At 43.6% G+C, this 17,406-nt stretch overlaps 1 long non-coding RNA gene and 1 other non-coding gene across 2 annotated transcripts in view; one reads left to right on the top strand and one right to left on the bottom strand.

Moving 5' to 3' along the window:
• The window catches only part of LOC111528994, a 41,682-nt gene extending 25,545 nt beyond the window's left edge, over window positions 1-16,137 (top strand). Inside the window, exon 3 of the long non-coding RNA XR_002727239.1 lies at window positions 15,850-16,137. This is a non-coding gene — a long non-coding RNA (uncharacterized LOC111528994). The remainder of the gene's footprint in view (window positions 1-15,849) is intronic.
• On the bottom strand, window positions 14,260-14,475 carry LOC111529008. Its single transcript, XR_002727246.1, has one exon. It is a non-coding gene; the product is annotated as a small nucleolar RNA U3 (small nucleolar RNA).
• Window positions 16,138-17,406: the final 1,269 nt, after the last annotated feature.

Here is a 17,406-nt window from a genome sequence, read left to right as displayed (position 1 = left end):
AAAAAAAGAAATCAAGATGGTATTACATGATTGTAAATGTCATGGTGGCAATAGAACATATCGATCTAATAGGTGTGACCGGGGAAGTGGTAGGAGAATATGTCATTGGATTGGTTGAGGAGTTAATGTTTGAGTTGAGAATTGAATAATAATTAAGAAGTAGCCAGCCTTGGGAAGATCTGAGGAGATGCTACTTAGTGGAGAAGAATGTAAATGCTGAACCCCTGAAGAGGACTAAGTTGAGTGTGTTTGAGCAACAGAAAGAGGACCAGTGGGGCATATTGATCACACTTTTTTTTTTTTTGATCACACAGAGGGAGGTTAGAGATGAGCTGGAGGCAGGTGGGGAAAGATGATATGGAGTCTGTGGGCCACAGCAAGGAAAACTGGATACATTCAAAGGGCGATGAGAAGCTTTAGTGTGTTTTAAGCCCGAGTAACATGACTGTTTTACATTTACAAAAGTTTGTGGGAAATGGATCCCAAGTTTAGCCAGGAAATTGCCTGTTATGAAATCAACAAGGAATTTTTAGAACATGAGAACATTAAAACCATGCTGAATTCTTCTGAAAGGCCAAGTAAGATGAGGGCAGAAAATCACCCTCTGGGTTCAGCAGGGTGGAAGCCATTGAGGACTTGGGCAAGAGGGTCTTCATTTCAGAAATCATGATGGAAAACTGAGTACAGTGGGCTGAGGAGAGAATAGCGCTCTGGGGGAAAACTGGGATGAAGAAACTCTGGGCCTGGGTCAGTCACACAGCTAAGGCTAGAAGCAAGGCAAGGAGGTGAAAAAGGGATCAAGGGAAACTCTACGTACGGAGCAGGGCAACCTCCAGCGCCCTCGGCTTTCTCAGCAGTCACGATACTGGCAGCCATCCCTATGTGTGCAAGGCAGGAGTCTGGGGGACTTTTGTCTGGAGAAACTGTCTAGTGAAGACAAAAGAACTCCAGATACTGACATCTGAGGAACCAAAACAAAGGGGCCAGATGCCCACCCCGTGACTGTACAATGAGGCACACCAGTCAGTATATTGCACTTCCACACCCATGGCTTCTGGTTGCATTCTCATGCCTTACTTTAAAACATGTACAGAAACCCAATGAAGAACATACATTTGAAGCATCCTCTACTGTGAAATACAGAGACCAAACCCGACAAACAGGAGAAAAGAACCCAGAGAAAACAGACAATGTAGAGATCAAACACTTCAAAACACCATAATTGATATTTTCAGAGACATAAGAGGGGATTTTACATGCATAGAAAAAGAAGAGGGTACTATTAAAAAGGACCAGAGAAAAAGATGGAGGATTGGAATTTTAAAATATGATAGAAGAATTGGCACAGAAAGTTGAGGAAATCTTCCAGAATCTAAGACATAACAAGAACAAAAGAGATGGAAAAAGAAAAGAAAAATTAAAAAATTGACATTATTTTGATAAAATAAAAATGAAAGATAAAGTTTAGTAGTTTGTCAAAATCAAAATGTTAAGCTACTATAAAATAGAAAATTTTTAATGCTGGGTATTAAATGAAATGAAAAAAGCATATTTATTGACATAGAGAGGTAGTTACAATCATTTAAGCTAAAAAGTACAGTTTACAGAATGTTAGCTGGTTTGCTAATTTAAAAAAGTTATATCCAAGCAAAACAAACCATAGAATATGTACATCAAACTAAGCTTATCATTGGATTGTGATATTATGGGTTATATTATTTAGGGTAGGCTGAAGTCTTATAACAAATAGACCCCACTATTTAATGGGTTCAAACCGTTTTCCAACAACTCTATTGAGATATAATTCATATACCATACAATTACCCTACTTAAAGTCTACAATTCAGTGTTTTCCAGTAAATTAACAGAAATGTACAATCATCACCAGTCAATTTTGGAACATTTTGACCTCCTCAAAAAGAAATTCTGTACCCTTTAGTTATCATTCCTCTAACCCCCGCATTGCCACCCTTCCAACCCTAAGCAACCACTGGACCTACCTCTGTTTCTGCAGATTTCCCTATTCTGGATATTTTCCATATGTGAAATCATATAATATCTGGTTATCTTTGTTCAATTTCTGTTGCTTATCAGAATACCTGAAAGTGGGTAATTTGTAAAGAAAAGTCATTTATTTCTTTTAATATGGAGACTGAGAAGTCCAAGTTCAAGGGGCCACATCTGGTGAGAGTCTCCTTGCTGTTGGAGACTCTGGCATGCCAAGGGGGCTGAGTGTGCTAAGGTGCTCTCCTGTGCTTTCTTCCTTTAAAAGGCCAACCGTGACGACCCATATAATCTGTCAATCCACGAATGGATAGGTCCATTGATGAGGGCAGAGCCCTCATCATCCAATCACCTCTTAAAGTCCCCACCTCTCAACTCTGCCACACTGAGAATCAAGTTTCAGCACGAGTTTCAGAGGAGATATTAAAACCATAGCAGTGGTCTTTTGTGACTGACTTCTTTCACTCAGCATAATATTTTCAATTTCATTCATTTTGCAGCATGTATCAGCACTTCACTACTTTTTATGACTGAGTAATATTCCATTGTATGAATACATCATATTTTGTTTATCCATTCATCAGTCGATGGACGTTGTTTTTTCCCCCACCTATTGGCTCTACAATGCTGCTATGAAGCCTTATGTGCAGGATTTTGTGTAGACATATGTTTTTACTTCTCTTGGGTATATACCTAAGAGTAGAATACATGTACTTAGGAGGGTCATATTGTAACTCTATATTTGATTGTGTGAGGAATTGTCAGATTGTTTTCCAAAGTGGCTGTATTATTCAAAATTTCCACTGCGTGTGAGGATTCTGATTTTTTCACATCCTCATCGACACTTGTTATATGACTTTTTTGTTTTAACCATCTGTAATCAGTATTAGGGTTCTCCAGAGAAACAGAACCAATAGAATAAATATGTATGTATGCATATCTATCTATCTACCTACCTACCTACCTACCTACCTATCATCTATCTATCTGATATAGGCTTATGAAAGGCAATTTGTCAGAAGAACTGGCTCATGTGATTATGGAGGGTAAGAAGTCCTACAATGTGTTATATGCAAGTTGGAGAACAGGCAAGTCAGTAGCATGACTCCATCCAACTTTGAAGACCTGAGAACCAGGGGAGCTGATGGTGTAACTCTTAGTCCAAAGCAGATGGCCTGAGGACTGGGTTTTGGAGCACTGATGAAAGTCACAGAGTCTGAAGGCCAGAGAGCCTGGAGTTTTTATATCCAAGGGCAGGAGAAGATGGGTTTCCCAGCTCTAGAAGAGAGAGAGAGTGTGTGTGTGAGCAAATTCTTTCCTTTGCCTTTTTGTTCTATTAGGGCCCTCAGTTGATCGGATGGTGCCTGCTCATATCTGGGTGAGGGCAGATCTTCCTTATTGAGTAGACTAGTTCAAATACTAACCTATTCTGGAAACAACCTCACAGACACACTCAGAAATAATGCTTTGTCAGCCATCTAGATGTCCCTTAACCCAGTCAAGTTAACACCTAATATTAACCATTACAAGTTCGCTCTTTGTCAACATGGCATCCACATGTATCTCCTCAAGCCATACTTAATCTTCAAATAAAGACAATAACAAGGTCATAGTTCAACCTAACATGATACACCTGAAAATGCACCCAACCCTTCCTGAGAAGAGGAGGTAAAGTCCTTGAGGGATATTTACTGTTCTCCTGATAGTCCATAATTTAAATACTATGACATAAAATTAGCAATGCTTAAATACTGATATAAAGTTAATACATCTTATCTTACATGATAAAGGAATAAGAGAGGAAATAAAGCAAAGATATTTGCTTAATATATGTATATATACACACAAACTTTTTTTTTTTAATACTTTAAGTTCTAGGGTACATGTGCACAATGTGCAGGTTTGTTACATATGTATACATGTGCCATGGTGGTTTGCTGCACCCTTCAACTCATCATTTACATTAGGTATTTCTCCTAATGCTATCCCTCCCCTATCCCCTTATCCCATGACAGGCCCCGGCGTGTGATGTTCCCCGTCCTGTGTCCAAGTGTTCTCATTGTTCAGTTCCCACCTATGAGTGAGAACATGCGGTGTTTGATAATCTGTCCTTGTGATAGTTCACACAAACATATTTTTTAGCAAAATAGGGAAAAATACTCATGACAGTTACAGTCTTTATTTCTATAACTGATCATATGGTCATAGCTGGTATTGATAATTACCTTTTTGTACTATCCATTCTTTATTCCCATTGTTTTCAACAAGCACCTTAGCTGGTGATGGTTTTCTCACCTAGTGGATGACCCAAACCTTCATTTCATTTGTAGTCCTTAATGGGTTGGGTTGTTGTATTTTCCTACTGACTTTAATCACAGGGCATAGTTATATGAAGAGATACCCTAAGGAATCTCCTCTATTCCAGACATACTCTTCCTTCCTGCACTGTGGAATAGTAGTCCAATTTCCCAGTGGTAGTCTGGATCAATCATGCCAGTCAACACTGTAATTCTCTTCTTAGCCTGTTGACTCAGAGACATGAAAATCCCAATGTGACTGGGTGGCATTTTAACCTTCAGTTGAATGGAGTCATTGTAGTGTCGCCTGATGGAAGCATTTTCTTCCTTCTGGAACTAACTTCTAGGCTGGCAGAGCATAAAGTGGTGGGAATAGGAAGCAAAAAGTTTGCTAGTGGGTCACTAGGGATAATGGTGAGTGGTGGCCTTTCTACTTCCCCTCCTTGATTCCTGCACCCATGAATGCTGAGATGAGAGAAATAGTAGCATATATTGGATACAGATTCAGAGCATATTTAGCAGTCTGGAGAAATTTGTTCCAGCCCTACAAAATATTGTCACCTAGCTGTGCTGCATCTGTGACTTCAAAATGACATTCCACAATTTTAGCAAGCCAGCTGCTTCAAAATGACGAGAAACACGGTAAGACCAGTGAATTTCGTGAGCACAAAACCATTGTCACACTTCTTTGGCTGTGAAGTGAATTCCTGTTCTCCTTTTCCCCTGCAAAGGGAAGTGATGGCTGAGGGGATCCTCCTTGGCAATAGGATTTGGGGGTGAGAGTGTAGTATGTGCTGATAGCATTGGGGTTCCAGGGTGTAGGTGTGTGTGAGGTGGTGTCAGGGCTGGGATGTGGGATGTGGCAACTCTGGCACTAGGGACGGTGCAGTAGCAGCTTCTGCTCAGGGGAGGGGGAGCAGTGTGGACTCTGGGCAGCTCTGTCACTAGTGCAGCTTTGACAAAGACTGTGGGGGTCCCTGGTGATAAAAATTGTGGTGGCACTGCAGATCTGTGCCAGATTTTGCATGATAGGGTGATGCAGGTAAAATGCTTCCTATGTTTTTCTACGTGGTCACTCTCAGTTTTTCTTCTCTACTGGGTTGCTGCAGCTTCTTCACTGTACTTTGGAGATTTCCTGGATTATTTCTGTTTGTGGTAGTTGTTAAATCATTCATTGTATTTGTGGTGGGATGTGGGTTGGGACTTGCTAGTCTACCACCTTGCTGATGTCACTCTTTGTAGAAATAGTTTCTGAGGTCAGTGTTTAATATTTGTTCTAACATCAGGGCTCCCCCAAGCTGCCTTATTCCCCACTTCTCTCCTGTAAAATAGCCAGTCTACAGTCTAGGCTATATCTTCATTAGATCTATGAATCTCTTCCCACTACAATCTCCATTGTTCTTGAGAGTGCCCTTAGGCTTACTCTGTTGCAAATAAAGTCAATTCCTTTGGGAAGGGTTTAGAAGCTATTTGTTTTATGGCCAGTTTTCCCTTCTAGGCAAAAATCTCTGAGTCAGGACTCTGGAGCTGGGGGTAGGGACAGTGCCAAGCCTGTTTTGGAGTGACACCGGTACTCCAGAAGCTTAGAGGGTGGGCTGCAGCCTAGGGTTCTCTCAGCTTGCCAGCCCTGGTGTGGAGTCACTGTCTCATGAATGAAGGCAAGGGCTATCAGGCCCCAGTGTTCTCAGTGTGCCACATCTAAAATGAAGCCTTCATTTCATGGCTGGGAATTGGAAGGAAAAAGAGAGCACCCTACCTCTTGACTGTAGTCACCCAAGACTTGGCCTTGGCAACAAGGTGCTAAGGGCAGAATAAGAAATGTGACAGTCTTGCCCTATGCTCTTGGCTATAGTAGTCTGGAGGGCAGTTTCCACATCGCTGAACTGGTGGGGAGGGAGATAAAAGAGTCTTGATTCAAATACCACAGACCTTCACATTTTGTACAGAATTTTTATGTATTTTCTTGAGTAGATGTTTCTTCATTGGCTTAGGGTAAACTCAAGTCCATTTCCAGAGGTTGTTTACAGACCAAGACTAATATTGACTATGCCACTTTAAAAACATGGTTTCCAAGCTTGCTGTAGTCTTTGCTATTCAATTTCTCAGGAAGAAGAAAGAGAACAGAGGAGTGTCCATGGGGGATTTTATTGACCATGCCGGAAAGTAGGACACATCACTATCACTTGTATGTTACCAGGGGGTAGAAATAATGTGTTTCACTCACCAATGGAATGCAAGTGTCCACCCCAATGGTAAGGGAAGCTGGGAAGTGTCATTTGCCATGGGTTTAACAGTTTTGCCACACGGGTACTTTAAGTTTTCTCTTAGCTTATTTGTATTTTCTAATTTTGCACAATGGATCTATATTTCTAATGCAACGTAAATATAAATAAATTAATAGAGAACAAGCAGTGAGGCAGTAAGTGTAGGGAGTAGAGATAATCTCTTCTAAGAAGTTTTGCTGGTGCTATTACTGGAGTGAGAAACTAGGTTAAGAAAAGGTTTCTTAATATGAAGATTCTGGCATATTTTTGAAAGTTGATAAGAATCATCCAGAAGACAGGAAACAATTAATTAGTCTTTGAGTTGGTTCTCCCTAAAAACTATATACAGTGTCTCTTTCACTTGAGGGAGGAGAGGGAAATTAAGAAAGAAGGGTTTCAAAATGGTCACCCTTGCTATTTCTTCTCGCTAAACGGTAAGGCTGAGGATTTCAAAGCTTTCCTTGGAACATTTGCAAGCAGAAAAAAAAGAAAAAAAAAAAAACCGACAAAACCAGTGCTTACTGAGCTTGACAAAGTAACAAATTGTAGAAATTTCCAAAGCTAATTATTGCTGTTTTTCTAAAAAATTCCTTTGATATGCTTAGAGTTTTTAATTAGAGTCATTAAATACAGAAACCCTTGGGTTGCAAAGAACATAGGAATAGCCTGTTGATTATGGGTGGTGATTTGTTTTTCTAAGACCTGCCGAGCGGGAACAAAAGAACCAGCGAGTAGGCAAGGGTAACAGCAAAACTGCAAGTTTATTTTTGGTCACTTAAGCTGTGGGGAAGAGGTCTGTCCGCCTCCGGCAAAGAAGGCCGACAGAGTACCCACCCACCGCCCCCCCCCAGCGCCGTGGGGCTCTCCGGCGGGGCTCCTGCAGTCCTGACACTGGCCAAGAGCGACTTTTCTAGGAGTGGGAGGGCAATAGGCGGGGCACGGGCCTGTCGGGGGCGTTCCACAGGTGCGACCAGGTAAATCTCGGTCTCTTCGGATTGACGTCACCTGGCGCATGCCCAGTTGGTCTGCACCCCCGCCTCCCGCTCCGGCTGCATTTTCGCGCGCGGGAAGAGTTGGTGGTGAGGAAGAACCCGGAAGTGCACCATCTTGCCTCCCTTCGTCCAAACAGGTGGGTTGCTATTTATCAACAGAACTTACCCGTGACATACAAAATGAGGCTGTAATGCAGTGGGACTGCCTTTGCAAACTTTCATGGAGTTAACTCCATTACCAGACAATCTATTGGAAAATTCCATGACAGATAAAAAGAAGGCACTGCGGGAACATATAAAGAGAGAAGTTAATTCTCACTGAGGGAATTGGGATCAACTTTAGAGAGGACATAGCCTTTGAACACATTCCAGAAGGCCAGTAGGGATTTAGACAGGAGACCTTGGAAAGAAGGCATGCTAGGCTGGGAGTGCCAACATGGCTGGAAGGCAGAGGATGAGCAATAGGAGGCGTTGGGAGTTAGCTTGGCTGTGGATGGTGAATGTGCAGAAGCACAGTGGAAGGTCAGTCCAGAGAGGGAGTGACAGTACAGCCTGGAGGGTGGAGGGTGATGAATGCCAGCTTAAGGAGTTGTGCTTTTAACTCTTAGTTCTGACCAGTTTTTAGAAAAACTAACCTACTAATAATATGGAGGCAGGGGTGAGGATGGAAGAAATATTGGAAGCTGACTAGAAGGAGGTGAGTGCACAGTTTGTTCAGGAGGTGATGACACGTTGATTAGAGCTGGTAGAGAGATGTGGGGGAGATATTAAGACACCCATAGAGCGTGAGGAAGACTTTTTACAGCTTCCAGAGAGGAGAAAGTGGTGATCACAGATCTACAGGGCTATTTGAGCCTTCCCCAGATGTGGGACAGAGAAAGTTTGAGGTAGATGCCATTTTAAGAGCCAAGACAAGGATTCTCCCTCTCTGCAGAGCATCCTTGCAAACTCTCGAGGGAAACCAGTGCTTCATGTTGTTAAAGTTTTACAAGTTATGGCATAAATTGTTCTTCAGGTGCCAAATGCAGTGACCAATAAATCAGAGAGGATTCTCTGAGATTTGCAATTGTGGAATTATTGATTTTGTACCTAGCCTTGGATGCACTAAGCCGGGTCTCCTCTGAGGCAGCATGCTGCAGCCCTGCCCTGTCCAGTCACCTCACTCTCACCTGGAAGAATCCTGTTCTTTAGTGAAAATAAGTCACAGAGATCCTCACAGGTGAACACTCCAGGTGCACCCCAGAGAGCTGCCCCACTAGCTCTGGCTGGCTGATGCCGTGTTGGGCTCCAAGCAGTTCTCACTATAAATCCACCACAGGTGTCCTCACTCTCCATCACCCAGTCCTTTGTTCCGTCATTCATTTAGGAAGACTTCACTGAGCCCTTAGAGGCTCGCTGCTTCCCTGTGGGGCTACAACAGTAAACACCACAGACAGGTGCTGGTGGGGAAGACAGCCAAACAGACCAGGAATTATAAAACGCCTCGAAAAGTGCTCTGATGGGGGAAACACAGAGTGCTGAGGAAACATGTGGGAGAGTTGTTGGGGAAGTTTCTGGAAGGAAGTGGCCTGGTGAGAACTTCAGTCATCTTGGATGAGTTCCTCTTCCAACGCTCCAGCCCCACATACCATCTTCTATGCGCTCTGTTGATTCTTCCCTATGACATCTACCAGGTCAGTCCTCTCCTTTTTACTATTTCCCATAAGGAATTTTTCCAACAGCTTCTCTGGGAGGCAGAGTTAGGAAACCAGGCAGGCCCGGAAGTTCCAGCTGTGTGGCCTTGAGCGAGTCACTAAACCCCTCTCAGTCTCAATTTCTTCAACTAAAAAATGGGGACAATAATGCCTTACTCACAGATACATCTTGAAAAACAAATAAGAAAATATTTCAAAAAACAGCCCCAGGTCTGGCATTTAAAAGATAATCATTCCAGTTTCCTTTCTGAGCCTACAGTCTCTCCTTTTGTTGAACATACTCTCTTGACAGCTGCCAAATTCATCTTTCCCAAACTTTAATCTTATCTCTCCTTTGCTCAAACATTTTCAGATTCCATAGCCTATGGAATAAAGGCTGTCACTCAGGATCTCTGCAGAAATGACTGAAGAGAACATAGGAAGGCGAAAGGGAGGGGTTCCAGGAGCACAGGGCAGGGGCCTCGCTCACATAGGCTGTTGGACATCTGGAAGGTTCCCAGAGGAAGCGATCCCAGAGCTGAGAGATAAAAGCTGAACTAGGCAAGAAGAGGGGGAAAGGAGGTGTCCAGATAAAGGCTGTTAGGGAGGAAGCAGCCAGTAGGGCTGGAGTGCAGAGAGCAGGGAGGTGGTGAGATGGACCAGGGCCTGTCTGGAACCCAGAGCCTAGTGGGTCAAGAGTTTGTTGGCTTATTTACCAGATGTGAAGCAATGAAAGCCATGCCAGTGCTGTTTCCTCTGTTGTGTTTTGTTTTTGTTTGTGTTCGGTGAGACAGGGTCTTGCTCCATCACCGGTCTGGGTTGCCGTGGTGCCATCTTGGTTCACTGTAGCCTTGACCTCCCAGGCTCAAGTGAATCTCCCATCTCAGCCTCCTGAGTAACTGGGATTACAGGCATGTGCCACAATGCCCTGCTCACTTTTGTATTTTTTGGTAGAGATGGGGTTTCACCATGTTGTCCAGGCTGGTCTTGAACTCCTGAGCTCAAGTGATCTGCTTGGCTCGGCCTCCCAAAGTGCTGGGATTACAAGGCGAGCCACCGTGCCTGGCTGTGCCAGCATTTCAAGCTGTTGCTTGTTGACACATCAGTTTTTCTTGCTTGGACAGGATGATCTCTGTATGCTTTATGGTAAACACCACAGGTGTTCAATACATTTAACTGACCAGGTGAATGCAGTCGTAACTATAGAAATGGAGGGAAAGAATTCTGGTCACTACATCTTCTGATTTTTCAGGTGAGAGTTCCTTGAAGCTTCACGGCAATTCCCCAGCCACAGAGTGTCTGAAGACTGCTGCAGGTCCAGTTTGAGTTGCTTTTACTCTCCAGGAACACACAGATGTGACTAAAAAAATCTGCATTCCCCCAAAGTAACAAAATTCATGCTACTCTAGAGACCCAGACAAAGGGGAATTAAGCTTGCTTGAACTTGAGCCTGGGGACCAGGACGCTGATGGAGGCTTTGCAGATTCTTGGGGTCTCCATGGAGACGAACAGATTCTGGCAAAATTTCTTTCTTGGGAGAAAGGCAGTGTTGGCTGCTTTCTTTCCTCTGGATGCCCTCAGAATGCAAGACTCATAAAAGTGCTGTGTATAGATTCTCTGCAGGCATGGGGCCATTTTGTACCATTTCTGGCTTCTTCAGAGCCCTCCTGAAGAGCTGTCTGGCATCCAGCATCCAGGGTGTCCAGCTGCCTCCACAGTGAGAGCTCATCAGTAATGGGTGACAGAAGTCACACAACCAAGAGCCATGTGTCTGATTCCTAACACCTTACGCAAAGTGAATGCTCACGATTTTTTTTTAGCAAAATATGTGTGGAGAATAAAAAGGAATAATAGCCAAATTTCCGGGTGACTCTTTTCCTTAGAGCTGAAAAACAAAAACACAGGGTTCAGGCTTCTCAAATGTTAAGGGCTTACAATTAACCTACAATTAACCGGAGATCTGGTTATAGAGAAGCTTCTGATCTGATTCAATAGGTATGGAGTGTAGTTGGAAGCTCTGCATTTCTAACAAGCTCCCTGGTGGTGCTCATGCTACTGGTTCGAGGACTGCCTGTAGGGCCACAAGGAAATAAATGGGGCAGCCAACTGTCAGTCAAATTCTGAGCCAGGGCAACAGACACGCTTGAGTTTATGTGCATGAGGTCCAGTGTAGTGTTGGAAGATTCATTTCTTTTACACCTGTGGAAATATATGAGCATGCATACTGTCTTCATCTGTTTGTGTTGCTATGAAGAAATACTTGAGGCTGGGTAGTTTAATAGAGAAAAGACTTTTATTTGGCTCACAAATATGTAGACTATACAAGAAGCATGGCACCAGCACCTACATCTGGTGAGGTCTCAGGCTGCTTCCACTCATGGTGGAAGGCCAAGGGAGCCAGTGTGCAGAGATCACATTGTGTGTGTGTGTGTGTGTGTGAGAGAGAGAGAGAGAGAGAGGTGGGGAAGGAGGTGCCAGACTCTTTTTCCAGGAATGAATAGGATAAGAACTCACTTATTACCTTGAGGATGACACCAAGCCATTCATCAGGGATCTTCTCTCATAACCCAAACATCTCCCACCAGGTCCCACTTCCAACATTGGGAATCACATTTTAAAGTGAGATTTGGAGGGGTCAAACAAACCAAACTCTAGCATATACCAAGTACATGAATGGAATGTTATCTTTACACCGAGGAGACTAGTGTTGTGGGCAAGTCAATATAGTACATGATTTTGAGTGATTTTTAAAATATTTCAGAATCATTGAATATTTTTAGTTTTTTTTTCATCATAGCTTCATTCCCTCAACAAGTATTTATGGAATATTTGTCATGTATTAAGCATCTCTCATAGCCGTGGAAGACACTCTTCCTATTCTCCTTAAGTTCCCTGTCTAGTGAGTGAGGCAGAGATAAAACAAATGATAATAGTATAACAGTGTCATGATAGTTCACACCAGCATTGTACAGCAGCATTATGTGAGCCATGATTCTAGCCTCCAATGTAATTTAGAATTTTCTTTCTTTCTTTTTTTTTTTTTTTTGAGGCAGAGTCTTGCTCTGTCGCCGGAACTGGAGTGCAGTGGCCGGATCTCAGCTCACTGCAAGCTCCGCCTCCCGGGTTTACGCCATTCTCCTGCCTCAGCCTCCTGAGTAGCTGGGACTACAGGCGCCCGCCACCTTGCCCAGCTAGTTTTTGTATTTTTAGTAGAGACGGGGTTTCACCGTGTTAGCCAGGATGGTCTCGATCTCCTGACCTCGTGATCCGCCCGTCTCGGCCTCCCAAAGTGCTGGGATTACAGGCTGGAGCCACCGCGCCCGGCCGTAATTTAGAATTTTCTAGTTGCCATGTTTAAAAATGTAAAACAGCAACAAACCCCATGTGAAATTAATTTTAACAGTATATTTTATTTTAATCCACTGTAGTCAAAATTATCCTTTCAATTTGTAATCGATCTAAAAAGGCATTAGTGAGATATTTTGCATTTAAAAAAATGCTAAGTGATAGATAGATTCCCCTCCAAATCTCTCGCTGAAATGTGACACCCACTGTTGGAGGTGGGGTCTGGCGGCGGGTATTTGGGTCATGGGGGCAGATCCCTCATGCATGGCACCGTGCGCTTCTCATGCTAATGAGTGAGTTCTTGCTTTATTAGTTCCCACCAGATCTGAATGTGGAAAGAGCCTGGAACCTCCTCTTTTCTGTTGCTCCTTGTCTGTCCATGTAACATACCTGCTCCCCCTTCACTTTCCACCATGATTGGAAGCTTCCTGAGGCCTCACCAGAAGCAGATGCTGGCACAATGCTTCTTGTATAGGCTTCAGAAGTGACAGCCAAGTAAATCTCGTTTTTTTGTAAATAATCCAGCATCCAGTATTCCTTTACAGCAACGCAAAATGGATGAATACACTAAGTTATCAGAATCCGGTGTGCATTTTGCCCTTACAAAACATCTGAATTCGGACTAGCCATGAGTCACACACTCAGGAGCCACACATCTGAGATGACTGCAGTCATCAACCACAGTGCGCCAAAGAACTTACTCATGTAACCAAATGCCACCTGTTCCCTAAAAACCTATGGAGATAAAAAATTTTAAATAATAACAATAAAAAAAAAAAGAAAATGGGGGCTCAGGAGATGAAGGCACCGGTGGAAGATCCAATAAGTGATAAGCAGCCAAATCAGAATGGAAACTGAGGAGTGGAGTGGGGAACAACTGCCTTTGCTGTAGAAGCTGAGGGGTGGGTCAGGGAAAGAGGTAATCTACTGCACTGCAGGGAAGGGTGGGAGAGTCACATCTGGAGGGGTAGAGAAGAGATTTGAGAAGCTTCTGCTACCGGTCCCAAGGAACAGATGGGTGTGGTGGGAAGGTGGGTAGCCACTCCTGGAAACAGTTGAGAGGGCAGGCTTGGTGCTTAGAAATGGGCTCAGAGAGAAACCTTGTGCTCTCTCATCCTGCATCACTCACCTTCCCTCTCACCGGTGGCTGGCTGAGAGACTGTTGTCTCCAGAGGCGCAGCATTTCTGGCTTCTTGTTCTAGCCCAGTGAATCTATTCTGAATGTGTTCTGAGCCCAGGATGGAGCTAAGCCTTGTGGCTTCTGTTCACTGAAGCGTGACTATCTTCTATCTTCCTTCAGGGCAGACTTGGAGTGACCCTGTCCTCCTGCCTGTTTTTCTCTTGCTCCTAGAACTCCAGTGCTTCTCTGAGATGATGCCTCAGTGGAGCCTCTGGCCTTTCAGGAAAAGAAGGAACTGCTCTTGAGAGCTCTTTCCAATAGGCTGTCCCAGTCAGCTAAAGCAGTGGCCATAGAGCAGTGGCCATAATCAAGGGGCACTCATTCCGGTTCTGACTCTGACCAGAAAGGTGAGACACTGTGCCAGGCTTTTTACAAACATTCTCAACTTATCTCCCTACTTTTTTTTTTGAGATGCCACTCAGATTCCCTACTTATCTCCCCACTGTTTTTTTGAAATACCACTCAGATTCTCAACTTAACTCCCCACTTTTTTTTTTTTGAGATACCACTCAGACTTACATCCTCTCCCTCTCCCTCTGCCAGAGGAGGAGAAGGATGATCATCCATGGCAAAACGTAGTTGCAGTGAAGCAACACCAAGAGCCGGCTTCACCTTAGGAGAGGATGCTGCGCCTCCACCCAGTGGTTTCCGGGGCTCTACCTGTTCAGAGAAACTTCTCTAGCAGCAAACTATAGAAATAATCCCTGAAAGTACAGTCTTGCAATTCATTCCTCTTAATAAACCAGTGGACAGGTATTGTCATCCCATTTTACAGATGTGAAGACCACAATGTGATACCAGCTTATTCCTGCAAGAATGGCCATAATTAAAAACTAAAAAAATTAATAGCTGTTGGCGTGGATGCAGTAAAAAAGGGAACACGTCTACACTGCTGGTGGGAATGTAAACTAGTACAGCCACTATGGAAAAGACCGTGGAGATTCCTTAAAGAACTAAAAGTAGAACTACCGTTTGATCCAACAATCCCACTACTTGGTATCTACCCAGAGGAAAAGAAGTCATTATACAAAAAAGATACTTGATCACACATGTTTAGAGCAGCACGCAATTGCAAAAATGTGGAACCAACACAAATGCCTATCAATCAACGAGTAGATAAATAAACTCTGATATATATATATATATATGTATATATATCCATGCAATGGAATACTACTCAGCCATAAAAAGGAACGAATTAATGGCATTTGCAGCAACCTGGATGGGATTGGAGACTATTATTCTAAGTGAAGTAACCCAGGAATGAAAAACCAAATATCGTATGTTCTCACTCATAAGTGGGAGCTAAGCTATGAGAATAAGAATGACACAATGGACTTTGGGGACTCGGGGGGAAAGGGTGGGCAGGGGGTGAGAGATAAAAGACTACTAATTGGGTTCAGTGTATATTGCTTGGGTGATGGGTGCACCAAAATCTCACAAATCACCACCAAAGAACTTACTCATGTAACCAAATGCCACCTGTTCCCCAAAAACCTATGGAGATAAAAAATTTTAAATAATAATAATAAAAAAAGAAAATGGGGGCTCAGGAGATGAAGGCACTGGTGGAAGATCCAGTAAGTGATAAGTAGCCAAATTAGGATGGAAGCTGAGGTGACTGTGCTTCCCAAGGCCCCTGCTTTCTCCACAGTACACTTCTGCAAACACATAGATCCCAGAGATGTGTGTCTCGTACTTTATACAATAATCAGTCAACAGTGTTTAAGACTGACAGGTGGGGAAGAATGCTATGCCAGGTGTGCAGGACATAGTTCCCTCCTCAGCAGCTTACGCTCTAGGATGACATGCAAAAGCCTGTGATAAGCGAACAAGCAGTGAAATAGCAAACAAACAAGCAAACAAACAAAAATCAAAATAGCTTCAGGAGTAATTTGTGAGTGAGCCTAGATACAATCAGTTAGCATTTAAATTCATAAAAGCTTTAACCTTGGCTGGAGGAGTGTCAGGCAGCAGCTTGGACATAGGCGAGGCATATTTTGAGCTGCGGGCAAGTGGGTCTTCCTAGATTTCCTGAACTCACACTTACAATTTGCCCAGGATTTCAATCTTATTGTTTTCTACCTTTTCCAGGCAGCAGTGAGGATGCCAGGGTCCCTGGGTTTCTAGAAGACAAGTTTTCAGCTGTAGATACAAACATTAGGACGTCAATGTATCTGTCAGGAGAACACCTGGGACAGTGTTGAGAACGCACAACCTGGAGGCTAAACCTCCAGCTTTCTATGCTAGCTGAGAGTCTGTGGGCACATTACTCAGCATCTCTGAACCTCGTGCTCCTCCTCTGTGACATGTAGATTGCTAAACCCATCTCACAGGGCTGTCTTCTGCATTTAAAGAATAAAATAACACATGAGGGGTCTAGGTGTCTATCAATGTTTCTGACCCACTTATTTTTTATTAATCCTTTCCCTACACCTAATACTCTAACTAACCTTTTGGATTCTCACTTAATGAGAAAAAGCAAAATGAATTTGAGCAGCTTTGCTATGAACATTTGCAAGTGGTTTCAGTTTGGGAATTCGCCTTCATGGAGAAGAGTGGGTGGATCTACATGGCACACGGGCACACGCCAATTTTTTTTTTTTTTTTTTTGAGACGGAGTTCTGGCTCTGTCGCCCGGGCTGGAGTGCTGTGGCACAATGTCGGCTCACTGCAACCTCCGCCTCGCGGGTTCATGCCATTCTCCTGTCTCAGCCTCCCGCGTAGCTAGGACTACAGGTGCCCGCCACCACGCCCGGCTACTTTTTTTGTATTTTTAGTAGAGGCGGGGTTTCACCGTGTTAGCCAGGATGGTCTCGATCTCCTGACCTCAGGCACACACTATTTCTCGACAACTTAAAAGTAATTCCCAATCTCCTTTCCCCTCAGGGCCTCTTGCTCAGAGGCCAGAGCACCAAACGCTTGTAAAGGCCATGCAAGTCAGTTCTGCCCCATCCATTCTCTCATGCTTCTATGCAGCACTCAACAGAGGGTATGAGGACATTCAGTATGTGCCAGGCACCATTTTGGTCACAGAGGAGACAGGCAGAAAAGAGAAATAGGTACAGTCATGCTCCACGTGAAGATGTTTTGGACAATGACAGTTGGCATATATGCAAGTGATCCCATAAGATTAAAAGCCCATATTTTTACTGTACTTTTTCTATGTTTGATTATGTTTAGATACAGAAACACTTACCATTGTGTTACAATTGCCTATAGTATTCAGTACAGTAGCCTGCTGAACAGGTCTGTAGCCCAGGAGCGATAGGTCATACCATATAGCCTAGGGGTGTGCATGCTAGGCTATACCATCTAGGTTAGTGTAAGTAAAATCTAAGATGTCCACATAATGATGAAATTGGTTAACAACACATTTCTCAGAATGTATCCCTGTTAAGTGACACATGACTATATATGCGTTAGATAATGCTATGAAAAATAAAGCATGGAAAGGATGGGGGAAGGGAAGCTGGAATGATGAATAGGATGGTCAGGGAAGGTCTCACTGCAAAGCTGAAATGTGAGCAAAGGCTGAAGGAGGTGAGGGGGTAAACTGGGAGGTTAGAGGTGGACATCATGCCAGATGGAGGGAACAGCAAGTACAAAAGCCCAGTCAGGGAGAGTGCCTGGCCTGTGACAAAGCAGTGG

This window comes from Piliocolobus tephrosceles, chromosome 11 (assembly GCF_002776525.5).
Source record: "Piliocolobus tephrosceles isolate RC106 chromosome 11, ASM277652v3, whole genome shotgun sequence".
Lineage (NCBI taxonomy): Eukaryota > Metazoa > Chordata > Mammalia > Primates > Cercopithecidae > Piliocolobus > Piliocolobus tephrosceles.
Note: the sequence above shows the minus strand (reverse complement) of the source record. Positions and strands in the feature narration are given on the sequence as shown.